Raw genomic sequence first — 17239 nt, forward strand, 5'->3', positions numbered from 1 at the left:
CATTATACCCAGATGTTTATAGGAACTTACCTGCTCTATCTTATGGCCATTAATACTCCAGGGCCTGCACTCAGGTCTCTTGCCAAAGGATACAATCTTGGTTTTCTGGTAATTAATGACCAGTTGGTTTTCTTCACAGAAAAGACAAACTATTAAGGGCCCTTCCAAGTCCCACTGGGGTCCTTGAAAGGATAACTGTATTGTCCGTGTACAGTAGGACAGATATCTTATGGTTAGCTAAAGCTGGAGGGTGGAGAGCTTAGGTGATCCACCAAGCCATTTATATAGATGTTAAATAAAAAGGGGGCAAGAACACAACCCTGTTTTACACCCTTATAAATTGGAATAGCATTTGAGAGATGTCCATACCTGGAACATCTTACCTTAAGTGATGTGTTGGAATATAAAGAACGGATTAGAAATAATAATCTGCGATCAGTGGCAAACCATCCAGCTTCTCCCACAGTTTGACTCTAGAAATAGAGTCAAAAGCAGATTTTAAATCAATGAATGCTGCATAGAGGGAACCAGAGTATTTCTCCATCAGATGCTGCATGATTATAGCGTGTTCATTTGTGGCCCTGCCCCCCCTGAAACCAGCTTGTTCCTCTGCAATTAGGTTTTCTTGATCAGCCCAACATCTAAGCTTCTCTAGAAGATGGCCAGCGTAAAGCTTGCTGATAATACTCAGCAAGCTTATCAGGCGGTAGATGGCAGAGTCCTCCCTCTTACCTTTCTTGAAAATCGGGGCTATGACAAGCTGCCTCCAGCCATCAGGAATGCATCCTGTGGAGTCAATTATGGTAAATAAAGAGGCTAAAAATGGAACCCACCAATCCACATAGTTTTTAATCAATTCAGGAGGGATGTTATCAATGCCAGGGGCTTTGCCTCTTTTGAATTGATTGATTAATGAAATAACTTCATCTATGGAAACTGGAGGCCATTGGGGCATATCGCTAAACTCATATGAAGTGGTTTTACCATAAGAATGAGCATACAGCTCATAAAAATAATGCTCCCAAGTACTAGCTGGAATAAGGGAATCTAGAGGAGAGATTTCTTTGAAGGAAAAATTGGAAATCAATTTCCAGAAATGGGCTTGATTTTTCTCCTTAGCTGCATGAATGAGCTGCTCCCATGATGCCTGAACATCTGCTTTCCTCTTCTTGGTCGCAATATTCTTATAGGATTTCTTAAGGGTCAAAATATGTTGGCAAAAAGAAGGAGTATCAAAACCAGGGACAGTGTGATAAGTCCGGCAGGCAGAAGTAAATGCCTGCTTAGCTTGAATACATTCTTCATCAAACCATCTTTTAGACTGCCTACGTGTTTGGTAAGCCTGTGAACCAATCACTGGCGCAGTTACAGAATTCCATCCCTGTATGATTTGTTCATAAGAGAAGAGGAAATCATTACCCTCAAAGCTATTCATAACAGAACTCTGACATGTTATACTCTTGTCAGCCAAAAAGGCACTGCCTTATGTTCCAGTTGAGTAGACCATTTAACGCGACAGTTGGCCCTTTTAATGTCTTAATGGCTGCTCTATACTTTAAGGTGTACTGACTGAGATGGTAGGGCCACTTGCAGGAGAAGAGGGAAATGATCGCTATCAAGATCAGGAAGAACCTGCAAACTTTCAACCCAGGGAAGTAAACGGTTGCAGACCAAAAAATAATCAATGGTACTGCACCTTGCTCCTGCCATAAAAGTAAATTTCCCGGGATAGTCTCCTATCATGACTCTATTTAAGATATGAAGGTTGAGATTTTGAGCCATAGCAAGCAATTGAGTACCAGCAAACTTTACCTTGCTATCTTTTGAAAGACATGGAAGATATAAATAATTGTGTTCATCACCCTGGATTGCCATTTGACCCTTGGCCATCCTATTAAAGGAACAGCCATTTGCACCAGTACGGGCATTAAAATCTCCCCTCAGAGAACCATATCTACTGAATTATCAGAGATTAGATCTTCAATATATCGTTCCAAGTTGGCCCAGGACTTATTAATGTGAGCTCTTGCTTGTTGTGGGGTAAGATAGACATTCACCACCAGTACTGTTTGGGCTCCCAATTTGAAGCTAATAGCCATAGCCTGATTATCTAAGGGGTGCAGCTCTCTGCATATGATATTTAAAGAGGTGGAGACCAAGATCCCCAAGCCTGCCTCAGCTGACTGCTGGTTTGAATTACAGTCTGCGGTTATTGCGCCTAGACCAAGGTTGTCCATAGGAACACTCACATTGGACCAAAAGGAAGCCCTTTAAACTATAACGGTTGGTTCTAGCAGGTGACAGGGCCTCCTCTAGGAGGGCAGACCCTTGTTCTTTGGAATCACCCCTGACAAATTTTGGACAGAGAATCTGGAGATAGCTGAAAGGGCATTGGCAATACATGACTGTTTAATATCTTTCAAAGCACAAACCAAAGATTCTAGTCTTGAAATCATAACATCTTGTTCATTAGAAGGCAAATGTCCAAATGAAGACAGGAGCTTGGCATCCATCTCATCTTCTGACAGGCCAGGTGTGGAGACACTCCTCTGTAACTGTTCTAATTGTTCACTAGGGATTAAGGGGGATGTCTGGCTCAAGACAATAGGGGAGCTTGCTGATTTTACAATAGTCAATGCCGTTGGCGTAGGTTGATCTAATAGACATGATGCTTTAGGTTTCATCACAGGGATCCTGAGCTTTAATAGCCTCCTTGGCACCTTCACCTTGCTTCACAGAGGTTAGCTCAAGCATGTAATACAGAATCTCTAAAGTGATCTTTTCCGTCCCATAATAATTTTTCTCTTTGTTTCCAATTGGAGAAATAACTTGCTAGAATCTGGCATGTGCCACAAGGACTATAAATAATTAAATCTAAAGTCCTCAGTCTGTAGGACGTGAAGGTCAATAAAAGCAGCAGAACCTTGATAAGGAATCCTTGTTGAAAAAGGATGTAAAAATTGTGGAGACCCATGTCCTAATGATTGCAAACTGGGGGATCATTAAGACACTTTTCTATTGTGGAAATGTTAGCTAGCAGTCATCTTCCTCCAGAGCCCTGGATGCAAAGTGATGAGGGGAACTCAGGAGACAGCTGCTGACCGTCTTGGGAGCCTTGTCAGAGACTGGGAAGAGTGGCATGAGCCCCTGGGCTAAGAGCCACGGGCAAAGAGCCCTTTGGCTCTTGCTCTTCGGCTCGCGCCAAAGGCTTGCACCTCTGGCAAGCCCTGCTGTGAAATAGTACACACCTGCCAATGAGGAGGAGGAGGAAAACAATCAGTCAATCAGTCCCCAGCAGGTCAGCAGGCTCCACCCCTAGCAGGCTAGTCCCTCAGCTGAGCTTCATTGGCCCTTCCAGACACTGACTCTCACCTCATTGATATATACCTCATTCCGCCACTAGAGGTGCTGAATGTAATGGCATAATTTCTGTTCACTACATTCATTACATTTAGCACCTCTAGTGGCTGAATGCAGTATATACACAGAAGTGCATCTTCGGAGATATTTTTAGCTCTAAGAGGCTGGAGAACCACGCAGGTCAGACAAAATAATCTGGAAAGCCAGATGTGGCCTGTGGGCTGGAATTTGGAGACCCCTGCTGTAAGTCATTCATTGCTGTTTTTGCTTTTATGGGGGAGAAAGAAACTCTAGAGTTTCTGAACAAGATAGGATTCCACCAGCCAACCCATTAACATGGTTTAACTTCTCCATATGCTTCAAACCTGCCTTAGTAAGCTAAGCACAAGATCTGAAATTAAGTATTTAAACTAAAGGCTCAATCTTATCCAACTTTCCAGTGTCAATGCAGCCCCAAGGTAAGGGAACAAACATTCCTTTATCTTGAGGAGACCTCCATGACTATCCCCCCATTGCAGGATCAAGCATATGCCTTGTTGGCACAGCTGCATCTGCGCTGGAAAGTTGAATACAACTGGACCCTAAAGTAACTAAATCCATTGTGAACAGCCCCCCGCCCCCAATTTGTAAGCAGAAGTCAGGGAACCCATCTTGCATGGGCAGAATGTGCAACAAAACCACTTCTTTCTTATACTTTAAGCTCCTGTTTAAAATATCATCTCTTACAAGCTTTGCAGTTTGTTAACCCTTCAAAATGAAAAAAATCCAACAAAACAGTTGTAAGTGGAATATTTTTAAATTAGAAATGCTAACTCTATTTTGAGCTGATTTTCAAAATGTATGTATTCCAAAGGCATTTTAAAAGATTGTAAATGAGACAGGACGATGTAGTGGTTCTCACATTGAACTTGAATCTGGAAGATCCAGATTCAAATCCCCACTCAGGTACGAAGCATCCTGGGTGACCTTGAGCCAATCACTATCTCTCAGCCTAACCTACCTCAGAGTTGTTGTGGGGACAAAAGGAGGGAACCATGTACACCACACTGAGCTCCTTGGAGGAAGGGTGGTATAAAAATTTGAAAAATAAAAATTATGTCGTTTCCTCTCTCACACTCACGCACTACCTAATTATCATTTTTGATAACTATCCTGTGGGATTTGGAAGTTGTTAGCATAGTACAACCACCAAGTTTTGGACATACTTGTAGAGCTGCATGAAAACTAGTCATTTTCACTGTATTCAGGCTGAATACCAGAACAAAAAATGGCTGAAATCACTATATGCACATGGATCAGCATGGAATATGTGAGCTGTTAAGATATTACAAGAGCTTCATAAAATACACACACGCACACTTGAGAGCTAGCATAAATTTTCATAAATCCCGTATGGAGTTCATTTCCCCCCTTATTATAATTTGCATTTGTTAAATAAGTAAGTATGCCTGTCTCAAAGCATATTGATCATGATTCAAAATGGTAATCTATACATGTTTAAAGTCAGTACATGTTCATCTAGAACTTTCGTTCAAGTTCAGGAAACAGCCTCTCTCTTTCAAGAAGAGAAAGAGAACTTGAACTTTTGTTTCAAGTTCAGGAAACAGAAGAGGCAAGATGCTTTTCAGTTTTAAAAGCAGCTTGCCTCTTCTTGAGCAGCAGCTGATGTAGAAAAAAAGAGCTGCTATGCATGGTTCCCTAATAGTCAGGTAAATTACTTTAAATAGGTGTAGTCATTACTACAAAAAAAACAAAACCCAAAGACATAGGAAAACTGCTCACATTAGGAACAGTTCATTAGTTCTGCAGTACAGTACTTTTGTACATCAACCTCCTTCATTGTAACACTATTGATTACAGCTATTTAATAATCATCCTGAACAGAATACAGTATTTGTATGAGTAAGTGACCACTTTCCAACATCACTGTTCCAATGAGATCACCATCACCTTCAAAGGTTGACAAAGATAAACTGAAGTGTTTACTCACTCATTGCAGTGTCCTCACTGAGGCTGTTGTAGAACATGTATTACTCCGGGTTCTGGACTCACCAGTGCAATATTTTTGGGGTGGGGGCTAATATGTGGAGGAGGTTCAGTCAGGTGACTTCCCTTCAACATTCAATCTCACCTTGCTTGCTTATACCTACAGATGAAGGGCTACCTCAGACACAACTGGCCAGATGACCCTTAGATGATAAGAAGGGGCTGCTAGCAATTTATTCGGCAATTGCACCTGCTGCTGTTCTGAGTTTCTACCCATCCTGCTTTTGATCTCAGGATTTGGCTTTATTAAAATTTGCACCTTCCACAGGACACTTGCCATGTGAGAGTTGGCCCCTAGCATGTTCTTAACTGCATTATCTCACACTTTTGCTGCCTCCCAGGTCCTGTAAAGCACATCAGATGCAGCCCCATTGCTATCACCTCCTGGCAACTCTACAAGCATTTGAATATAAGTGAGAAATTACCTGGAATAATCAAGGGAACTGTCTAAAAAAAGTCATTGTGTGAGATCAGGGTGAAATATAAGAAAAACCTGAAGGGAAGTCAACTTTTCTTCACAAGAAATCAATACAGCACTTTCCAAGGCTGAAATAACTATCATAAATATATTTTTAAATTTACTTTTCCTATAAAGGAGAGCAGTATAAATGTTTCTAACGCTGTCCTATTCTTACAACCACAATGTGAGGCAGGTTGGACAGAGTAACTGTGAATGGCCCAAAGTCACCCAGCAACCTTCAAAGTTAGAAGGTGACTTGGGCTAAAGTCTGTCTGATCTAAGTCCATGAGACTATGATGACTTCCAATTAAGCAGACAATGTCAAGCACACAAGCACTTGTGATTTCATTCAGTTGCAAACTTTTTTCTTAAAGTTCTGAGCAAGGATGCATTGTTTTGTAATACTCATTCTTCAAAATGTCTGAAATGATGCCAAATTCTGCTGCTTCTTACCAGCATGCACACACATTCCGTTCCAGCCCCATCATCACCACTACCTTATCTTTCCTCTGCAGGCACTGTGTCCTCTAAACTGGCTGGGAAGGATCCTAGGAGCAAAATCCTGCCCTATCAGTACAATCCCCACCTGGCCAGTTAGGAGTAAGCCATGGAGGCAGCAGTGTCCTGAAGGTGACAGATGTGAACAAGTGGCTACCTCCTCCTCCAACCCCACTGCCACAGTCCTTGACAGCACTGCCAGAGGAGAATGTAAGCCAGTGGTATTACTAGAGGTGACTAAAAGACAGAACAAAAGACTGAGAGGCCAGGTCTACCCAGGACCAGATCCAATGTTTATGTTGGGGGGGGGGGGCATGAGCACTATGTTAACTCCAGAGCCCAGGTCAACCAGCCGGGTAGAACTAGGTTCCCAGTTGAACATAACAGCCTTCGTGGTTGTTTTCTGGGCAGGTAGACCTGGGCTCCTGCCTAGACTTGGAGCCCAGGTCTATCTGCCGGATAGAACTGGGCTTCTAGCAGAACTTGTGGCCTCTGGGGCCAAGGTTTGCTGGTGTTTGCTGGGCAAGTAGACCTGGGCTCCCACCCAGCCTTGGAGCCCAGATCTACCTGCTGGGTAGATCTAACTTGTGGCCTCTGTAGTTGAGGTTTTCTGGACAGGAAGACCTGGTAGATCTACCTGCTGGGTAGATCTGGGCCCCCATTCCATCTCAGCTCATGGGTGCTCCCCTTTTGCCCAGCTTTGCTACCCATCCCAGCAGGCACCCTTCCCTGCTGGCATGACAGTTTGGTGGGGCCCCCCCTTAGTTCCATCTCTGGGTCCTCCTACCAGGTGGGTAGACCTGGACTAAACATTGAGAGTGGGGGAGGGATGTTAGTCATGGCTACCATGCCTGTAGGTGGATGGGGCCTCACTCCACCCCCTCAGATGGGCAGACCTGATCCCGTGGACAAAAGGGAAGGCTGAACAAGAAGCCAGGTCTACCTGGCAGGTAGACCTGTACTCCACATTGGGAAACTTGGTAGACCTGGACCCTGGAGACTTTTTCATCTGTTGTCACCCTTCCCTGTTTTATCCCATCCGCTCCACACTGGGTGACACCGCTGAGATAAGCCATATACCCTACCCTCCTCTCACTTGCTATCTGAAGAAAGCACACAAGAATGGGACAGTGACCTAGCAGGCAGCGGCCCCTGAGGCACTCCTCATCAGTTTGCCACCTTCTCCAGCCCGTCACTCATAAGCAGGTGCTTTGGTTGACCTCCTTGTAGACCATCCCTGTAAATACTACATTTATGGTCTTTTTATGATTTCATCACAAAGATGCTATTCAGAGTACTGTATTGTGTTTATATTCTTACCCTGGATTTTAGTAATCTCCATGTAGCAAATTTTTGTGGTGTGATTCTCTCTCCCTCACACCAACGCTATGACCTTGACAGTGTCCTTATGGTTATATTTGTATTCCTGGGGTGTAATTCAATTATCTTTCCCAAGGAAGCTACAAATCATACAAAAGAATATATGAGCAGGTGTAAAAAATACATTGTGTGAGATAGGAGAGCATTTAAGTTAGAAAAATCTCTTCTGTGATCAATGGAAAATAAATTTAATTTTTTCAGAGACCGCTCCATCTGAGCCTTCATCATTTCTAAACAGAGTAGAAAACCTTTCTACTTTTCAAGATTAAAAAGACAAAAACTGTGTTACTTTAGGTAGTTATACCTTGAATTCATCTGTGTTTATAGCTTCCCCCACTCCAGGCACCCCTACCCACCACAGTTCAATAATTAGAACTCAGATGAACATAATAAATATTGTGGATCAGCTGCTGGAAAATTTTTAATTAATATAATCTAATCACCGAAGTTTTTGATTATTGTATCAGCAATAGTTTTTGGATCAGCCATTTTGCTTATTATCCCAGATATCAAATGAAAAAGGACAGTCTGGTACTCTGACGGAAATACTGCATAGCCATATTTGTAACAGAGAATTGCAAAAAGGAGAATGTTTTTATGCTCTGTTTGGGGCATATCTGCAGAGGTTTTGAAGATATTAGGTGGAAATGTTCAAAGCATCAGATCTCTTCAAGAAATACAGCATCCATAGTTAGGCTGCAATTCTATCCAAACTTACTTGGGAGTAAGCCCCATTCACTATAATGGGACTTACTTCTGAGTAGACATGCATAGGATTGGGCTTTAAGTATCACAAAAAAAGAAGAGATGTCACTGCAAGAAATCTGTATGTGTTTAACCTTCCTAAACTACTGGAAGCAGTCATTGGTAAGCATGTTCACTCAGTCAAAGTCTAGAAAAGAGGGCAGAAATGGAGCAAAATCAAAAAGAGACAGTGAGAACAGGTTCCAAAGTACTATACCAGGAGCACAGGAAGCCCCTTGTCATCCATTTTTGGGCTGCAATCTGGAATAACTGGTAAAGGACATGAGCTAGGAAGTCAATGGTTCGTCTCAACTCAGCCAGGAAAGCACTCAGTTGCCTTAGCTAAATTGTTCGCTTTCACTGCCCATCATGTATAATATAATACTGACCTACTTTGTGGGACTGTTGTGAGGATTACTTAGAAAATGAATGTTTTTAATACTTGGCAAAAGCCCTCTGTCAATCCTAAACAGTACTCTTATTATGACTCAAAGGCAGGTCCCACTGAAATAAAATGAGGTTTATTCACTAACCAGCATATTTAGGATTGGGCAGAGAGGAAAAAATAACTTGCCAGTTTTGTTCCGCCAACCTACAAGATGTTTTTTTTTATAGGAAAAGAATGTAATATTGTATATCGGTGATAGATGAATACACACAGGGTAGGCATTATGGACTATGAATGGTTTTGGTTCTATTTCAAATAGAAATCTTTGTCATTAGGAACAGCAGAGACCTCACATATGGTAGTACTGCCAAATTTTGGCATTCAAAAATGAATATTCAAGCAGTCTCCCTGTACTTCAACACCATCGGAAACATGACTCACTGATAAGGACACACACAGTTCAAATATTAAAATGAAACATACAATTTAAAAAAATTGACTGCCTTGACAATTACCCCTCCTCTTAATTTCTTTTCTAACTCAGGCAATGCTTTTTTCTAACCTATTATTTGATAGCAGATTCAAATATTTGCTCTTATTTAAAAGTCACTGTGGAGACAACCTAAAATTAACTTGTAGTGCCTCTCAGTTGAACAAGCGATTTCAGGTTGTATGGGTATTTTTAGAAAGTGGCTTAGAAGAAAATTATGTATCTGATTTGTACATATGAAAGCAGGGACCATCTATGAAACAAATGCCCTTTTCCACAGAACCCTTCATTTATTTTCACTAACAAAGCTTGTTAAGACTGAATAAGGCTCTAGCACTATATGGTCACACAGGACAAATAAAATTATTTTCCTTATGAACAGCACAGATATAGGTAATTAAACAATCTTGCCAATTACAAGTGGATTCAAAGAATCCTATAAAAACCACCAAATGCCCAATACAACATCATAATTTAAGACCAGCAGCTCCTCCTACCAGTGTGCTGGGAAACCGCATACAATCTCCACACCAGTTCTTCTAAAGCCATTTCTTCAGTTTTCTGCCAACATCTCATTCTCGAGTGCTAACAAAGACGACCCACAGGAAGCATTTTCTCCATCATCAAGACTGGAAGTGGAGGTGGGGAATCTACACCACCGCTTTACAGCACTGCATTTCAATTACTCCACACAGATCCCCCCAATATCAGCACAAAAGCAGGCATAAGCTCAAGCACTGCTCTTCTCCTGCAATGCAAGAGCAGGAGGATGCTGTTCAGAGCCGGAGTCATGAATGATAATTACATCAATATCGCTTTAAAAAGTTCTCCCCTCCTTTGCTAGTGGGTTTTCCTGCTGAATGGCTATTAGATGTCAGAATTAATGTGAAGCCTTCATTAGGCAGTTCTCTCTCCCTGAAAGATTAGAGCAGGCATGTCCCTGCTTGAGCAGCATATACATATTGATGCTGCTTGCTGCTCTTTCTTTAATGCAAGAAAAGCCAACAGGGACCCTAACAAAACAAAAAGAGGATTTCACTGAAATTCCCTTCTTAATCAAGTTAACTGCTGCCTCAACCTCACAACAGACCCTCATCATCTTAAATTCCTTGTAGCCCTGAGGCTATACAGTTATGCTCGTATAAAGCATGCATACGAACTCATAATTGATAAAATACTGATTTTTAAATCTGTGCCTTAAAAAAAAACCCAACATAAAAATTAGTGGAACTGATTTCCAGTAAGCCAAAAGATTTTGGCTACGTTCCTTAAGATTTTACTAGGTCTCCAAGCGTAGGTCAGATTGGGAATCTTATCCATTGGGTTGGTAAGGTCAGGAACAGTAGTACAGTGACTGAGACATTACACCAGTTGTTACATTTCTGCTTACTTCAGAGACATTACTATCTCTGAATGCCAGGTGCAAGGGGGTGGCAACAGGATACAGGTACTGTATCTTGTGTGCTCCCTGAGGCAACTGGTGGGCCAGGTGAGATACAGGAAACTGGACTAGATGGGCCTTTGGCCTGATCTAGTAGGGCTCTTCTTATGTTCACTGACTGTAATTCAGAGGTATAAAGAATCGGGGGGGGGGGATGACTAGAACCTGATAAAGAGGTTTGCCAAGCCTCACCCTTTTTGGCTTGCTCAGGGAATGTGCAGTTCCCTCTATCCATGGCTGTAGATTCATCTGGACATGATTTCTTTGGGGCTTGTTCAAAGACTGCACAGGTGCCTCTTTTCAAGGCTGGGACACTCCTTTAGGCACAGGACACGCTTGGGAGCAGCTTGACACAGAGTGGGGACAAAGTTAACGTTGAGAGGAACAATGAAAATATAGAGGCAGGAGGAACACTACAACAAACAGACTGCATTGTTTCAGCTCAGCACTAGCTCCTGAACTCAGGTCTTCAGCTTGTGGACTCTTTCTTCTGTCAGCCCCAGTGCCTGTTAACCTGAGGATGCAGCAAAGTGAAGCACTGGGAAGCCAGTAAAGACAATCTGCAGCAACCAAGCTAACATGACTTAGGGCCCAATCCTATCCAACTTTCCAGGATAGGAATGTGCCAATGGGGCATGCACTGAATCCTGTGGTGGGGAAGCAGTCACAGGGGCCTCGTCAAGGTAAGGAACATTTGTTCCCTTACCTCAGGACTGCATTGCGGCTGCATCAGTGCTGGAAAGTTGGATAGGATTGGTCCCTCAAAGGCTTTTATAAGTATCAAAGTGAATGCTTGGCTGTACTCTGGCCTACAGGTGTAAAGAGTTTCCTTCCCTATGTGACATTACTTTTCAGTTCCCCTCATAGTCAAAACTGAATGGTAGCAAATGGGCTGAATCCCTGTGAAGCATGCCTCTGGTTGTCAGTTCTAAACCCACTGTGGACTCAGGTCCTATCACTCTCTAAGTCAATCAAACAAGCATTCACCTTTTCTTGTGGTCCCGCAATCACACTGCAACTATCTCTTCCCAAACACCCTAGGTCTTTGGGGAGGGCAATGAAATGAGCAGTAACAAGTTTCCTTTTTGACCAATCCAGGCAAATTACCACCCATGTCTGCCTGTTTTCTAGAACTGATGAAGTGTGATGTGAAGCTCCAGAGATAGTCTTATCACATCTTCTTAAGCTAGATGTCCTAAAGCAGGGGTGCCCAAACCCCGGCCCGGGGGACACTTGCGGCCCTCAGGGAGCCCCCAATCTCCAATGAGCCTCTGGCCCTATGGAGACTTGCTGGAGCCCGTGCTGGCCCGATGCAACTGCTCTCAGCGTAAGGATGACTGTTCGATCTCTTGTGTGAGTTGTGGGATGAGAGCTCCCTCCACTGCTTGCTGTTTCCCATATGTGCAGCAGTGGCAGGGAAGGAAAGGCCAGCGTCGCTTTGTGCAAGGCCTTTCATAGGCCTTGAGCTATTGCAAAACCTTCATTCATTCATATAAGCTCCATCTCTAATATATTCATTTATGTAAATTTATTCAAATTTGAAATGTAAATTAATTCTTTTCCTGGCCCCTCACACAGTGTCAGAGAAATGATGTGGCCCTCCTGCCAAAAAGTTTGGACACTCCTGTGCTAAAGAAAAGAAATCTTCATCACTGCCCAGTATTGAGAAACAACTCAGTGTGACTCAGAAAGGTTATTTCTATCAATATGAAGCACATCTCCAGTCCCTTCAGACTGGGTGAATTTATACAGGATGTTTTGCCAATACAGGTATATGTGGAAAGAAACACAAGTAAACTATTGTGAGTGAATACTGTATGAGTGTTTTATTTACACATCTACACCTAGCCAGACACAAGAACAATTTGCATATGAAGTGGCATAGATGTTTAGTCTCCTATGGCAATATACAGAAAATGCCAGATGTGAAGATCCCAAGTGGCCTGCAAATGGGCATCTAAATGCACTGGGTTGGTTAAGTCCAGTGTGGCTGAACAAGGAGCTGGCCATAGCACTATGTGTACTGGTATGAAGTATACTCTGCCATCAGCACTGAGGGTTTCCAGATTGGTCTGGCCAGAGAAGCCCACTCACGGGCATGGGCCTTCAGCCTAACCTGGCTAATACTGACAAGTCCATATTCCAAAGATAATGGCCTGATTCAACAAAGTTTCATAAAACAAAAAAATGAGCCAAGTCATAGCAGGAAAAAAACATTTCTGAATGAAACTGATCCACTCTACAACCCCTAATCTCCAATTTCAGAGAGTGCAGACCTTTTATTCTTCTACACAAGTCTATCTTATTCAGAAGTTTTTCACCAATCGTGGTGAACCTGGTACCCAGAGCAGTGGTTTTTAAACTGTATCCTGGAAAACCCTTATCCAAGGAGCATCTTCAGTTAGAAAATTACTTATAGTGGAAAAGCTTAACCCAAAAGATAACCTGCAATAGATATGTCAATACTTGGGAGGGCAGTGCAGATCTTAGCCCTAATGCCTCTAAGAATCTGGTGTCAGCACTGCACACGTGTAATACAGGCAATCACAAACCATCAATGCTTTGAATGAGCATGTCCCTAATTCTTCCTTCTTTCCTTCCTTCCTTCCCTCCTTCCCTCAATCCATCCCTCCATCCCTCCCCTTTAGCTCAGTTGATATATATGGTGCCAGTAGGATGTATATAGAAGGTGGACAGAAGATAAGAATGTGCAGGGTCTATGAACCAGAAGTGTGGGAAATAAAAAAATGAGCCAATATTCAGCAACAGTACTTCTGCAGCCTTGAGTAATAAATTCTCCCCTAAGCAATGCCTATATTCGGAAGTAACATTTCTTTAGAAGAGATGGATAACAGAAAAAGAATTAAAATGCCTCCAGTAAGTCAAAAAGGAAATATCTACTCCTAAATTTCCTACAATCCCAACAAAACTTAAAAAGCAAAGAAGAAATATCTAACACAAATATTTCAGCATCCTTTATGTTAAGCACAGTCTTTAAGGCAGCAGGAAATGCCATTTTATTTATAGCAGAATAATAGAATGTTCAACAGCACTTTAAGCAGTCTAAATCAAAGACTTAAAATTATGGACTAGGTTTTAATAATTCGCATTTATTCCAAAGCAACAATGGTTGGGTATAAGGGTCTTTGTGATGAAATTTTCTGAAGCCATATACATTTTTACATTTATTTTGATGAAATATAACATTTTAATACACACCTTTTATGACTCTAGAGACATAAAGTGAATAAGAGCCCAATCCTATGCATGTCTACTCAGGAGCAAGTCCCATTATTGTCAATGGCACTTACTCTCAAGTAAGGGTGGATAGGATTACATCCTGCATGTGCTTCTGGAACACTAGTTCTGACAGCACAAGATCCTTTATGCAGCATGAAAGCCAGGCCAGTGTCACACACATTCTGGCTCTTGCTGCAAATGGGCAGCAGTGCAGTGCGGGCACTAGTAGCTCCAGAGGTGTCTTTCAGCAGGCAGGGAAGACACGTTGTGGGGGAGGGCAGGGGGTGGCTCTTGGTGGCACTGGCACGTGCCAGGATCTTATACTGACTTTCCCAGGCCACTCCACCCCTTCTCTCTCCTTGGACATACACCAGCAAAATGACTGGCATATGTCAGAGGAGACCCACTGGCAACTGGGCAGCCTATCAAGAGGCAAGTAAAAATCATCAATCCATGACAACATCATGACATCACTTCTGGGTTTGCCTGGAGAAGGAGGCAGTACTCTTTAAAGGGGAGCCCCCAAAGGGGAAGAAATGGGGGCAGCAGCCAGATTGCAAAGTGGCAGTCGCCAGCACCTTCTTCTCCATGACTTCCGGCTTCTCCAGAGAAGGAGGAGACACTGGTGGCAGCTGCTTCGCGAGCTGGCATGAGCCTTAGTACCACTCCTTTATAAAAAGGGGAGATGCACTGCACCAAGGGTAAATGGTCCCTCAACCCCTCCTTGCTCTTACACAACCCCCTGCTGTGAGGCATTCCCAGCCCCAATTAGAAGAGGCAACATATTACCCTGGCCATTTTTTCTCTCTCATGGCTCTCAGTGGCCACCCCCCCCCCCATACACACGGTGCCTGCTAATTGCTAGATGTAGCAGAGAGGAACGGCCTGCCACTTCCTCTCTCCACTCTGGCAAACCAGCCTCCTCATTTCCCACGAGGAGCCAAGCAAGCAGCTAGCCAGACCCCCATAGCACCCTCATTCCTTGACACCCAGGTTGGCGTGCCCAGCAACGCGCTTGCTGCAGAGCCCTACACTGGCTTGCAGTGAAGCCATCTCACTGCAGTTGCATTGGGCTCCTTCTTCCCCAGGCCAGGCCAAAAGAAAAAGATGGGTGGGTGGGATGGGAAGACAGGACCCTACCCACATGCTGGCTTTGTGTGCTTAGGAGCCAAGTGAGAAAGTCTTCAGCTCCAAGGCAAGCAAGAGCAGCCCCTGCCCCTACAGTGAAGGGTTGGAGCGGCAGCAGCACCACTTCAGCTGTAGCTGTAGCTTTCCCATTGGCACCCGAAAATAAATTCCCAATGAACGGCAGGCAGGCATGGGATGGGTGTTGTGCAAGGGTTAGAAAGGTGCTCCAGCAGACTGAGTTGGCGGCAGCCCACTTGGCATAGTGCCTGGGGCAGGTGCCCCTCTGGCTCTCCAATCACCCTCCACACACAACACTCGTTGCAGCCAACATTTATTGCGCTCTGCCAATGTGGCTTCCTTGGCAACAATGATGGGGACAGAACTGAGCAGCAAATGACCATCAATAACATCACAATAATCATTTCAAGGAAAAAGTTAGGTTAATCTTGACAAATGCACAAATGGCTTTTTAACAAAACGTCATCTTTAACTATCACACGTAACATTAATTCTAAAGGAATTCCAAGACAGACTAAGAGGGCATAGCTGGTACATTGTCAGTTTGAGTATATATCACAGAAAAGGAGATTTCACCCTTGAGAAACAAACTGACTAGTTCTATCATGAAAAAATAAAGTACAATAATACCTCCTACAGTGCAGGGAATCTATTCTGGAAAGTCACGCACTGCGCAAAACAGTGCTACAGAATACACTGTTAATTTAACAGGCAGGAAATGGAAGTTGATTGGCCTAGAAAGCATTGCTCCCATTGGAATAACTGTTAATCACACAGACAAAAGGCACTGCAACAAATCAGCACTTAAAGAAGCAGCAGTATGGGTGGTATTACGTACTATATAATACTTGTTTCTACTTTTCTCTTTTCACCAAAATGTTTACAGATTATTAAAATATTAATAATCTTTACCAGTACATATCTAACTTTTAAAAGAATTAAGAGATTTTACATGACAATACTGAAAAAAAGAACTGGACAATCCAGGGATATATAATTTTAATTTTAAACTACCAACTTGCATTTAACATTCTTTCTTTATATGTAGCTTTTTTATAGTGTACGCCAGTGGTTCTCCCACATTTAGCACCGGGACCCACTTATTAGAATGAGAATCTGTCAGGACCCACCAGAAGTGATGTCATGACCAGGAAAATCAGGAAACTTTTTAACAATCCTAGGCTGCAATCCTACCCACACTTACCCAGGAGTAAGTCCCATTTACTATCATTGTTAAAAGAGTTTACATAGTCACTTGTTAAAAGTACAGGTCTGTAACATTTCCCTAAATGCAGTTACATACCATGGTAGCATCAAGTCTAACACATTAAAAATAAAATATTGAAATGATTGGGGACCCACCTGAAATTGGCTAGCGACCCACCTAGTGGATCCCGACCCACAGTTTGAGAAACACTGGTGTACACATTTTATTGCAACATAGGAAAAACAATACAATGTACTTATTCACATGGATGATCTAAAGACAGCTAATACAAGGGCCACTGTTAGTCAATGGATGAAGATGAAACCATGTTTCCTCAGATCCAAGTGGAAATCCCACCTCCTGCCATGGACTCTCTTTATGTCCTTTAAGGCCAATCTATCATCTCTGTCTTCCTTTGATCATTTATACAACAGAAATATGCTCACAGGTATTTTATGAGGAGAGATAAATCACTGTACAAATGAAAAATATCTATCAGTATCAATATTCAGATGTATCTGGTTTTAGCCACAGACCATAGCAACTATTCAATATTGGAAAGGCAGCCAGCAAATGAGTTGGATTGCCAACTACCTAATATTTTATACATCTAATTATACAAGTAAAACCATGTTCTACCAGGTAACCATAATTTTGGAATCTGAATAGCTGGTGAACGCCTGTTTCTGCCAGTCTCTGTCCCTGCCATGGCCCAGTAGGTTCCATGCAAGGTGCTATTGCTGACCCTGGAAGGTTCTACTGGAGTTCTGCCTAGTATTTTGTTTAGATTGAAAAAGATCAGTAGTTTTAACTAACTCTACAACTGAAGTGTAAAAGAC

The sequence above is a fragment of the Tiliqua scincoides genome, chromosome 3 (assembly GCF_035046505.1).
Source record: "Tiliqua scincoides isolate rTilSci1 chromosome 3, rTilSci1.hap2, whole genome shotgun sequence".
NCBI lineage: Eukaryota > Metazoa > Chordata > Lepidosauria > Squamata > Scincidae > Tiliqua > Tiliqua scincoides.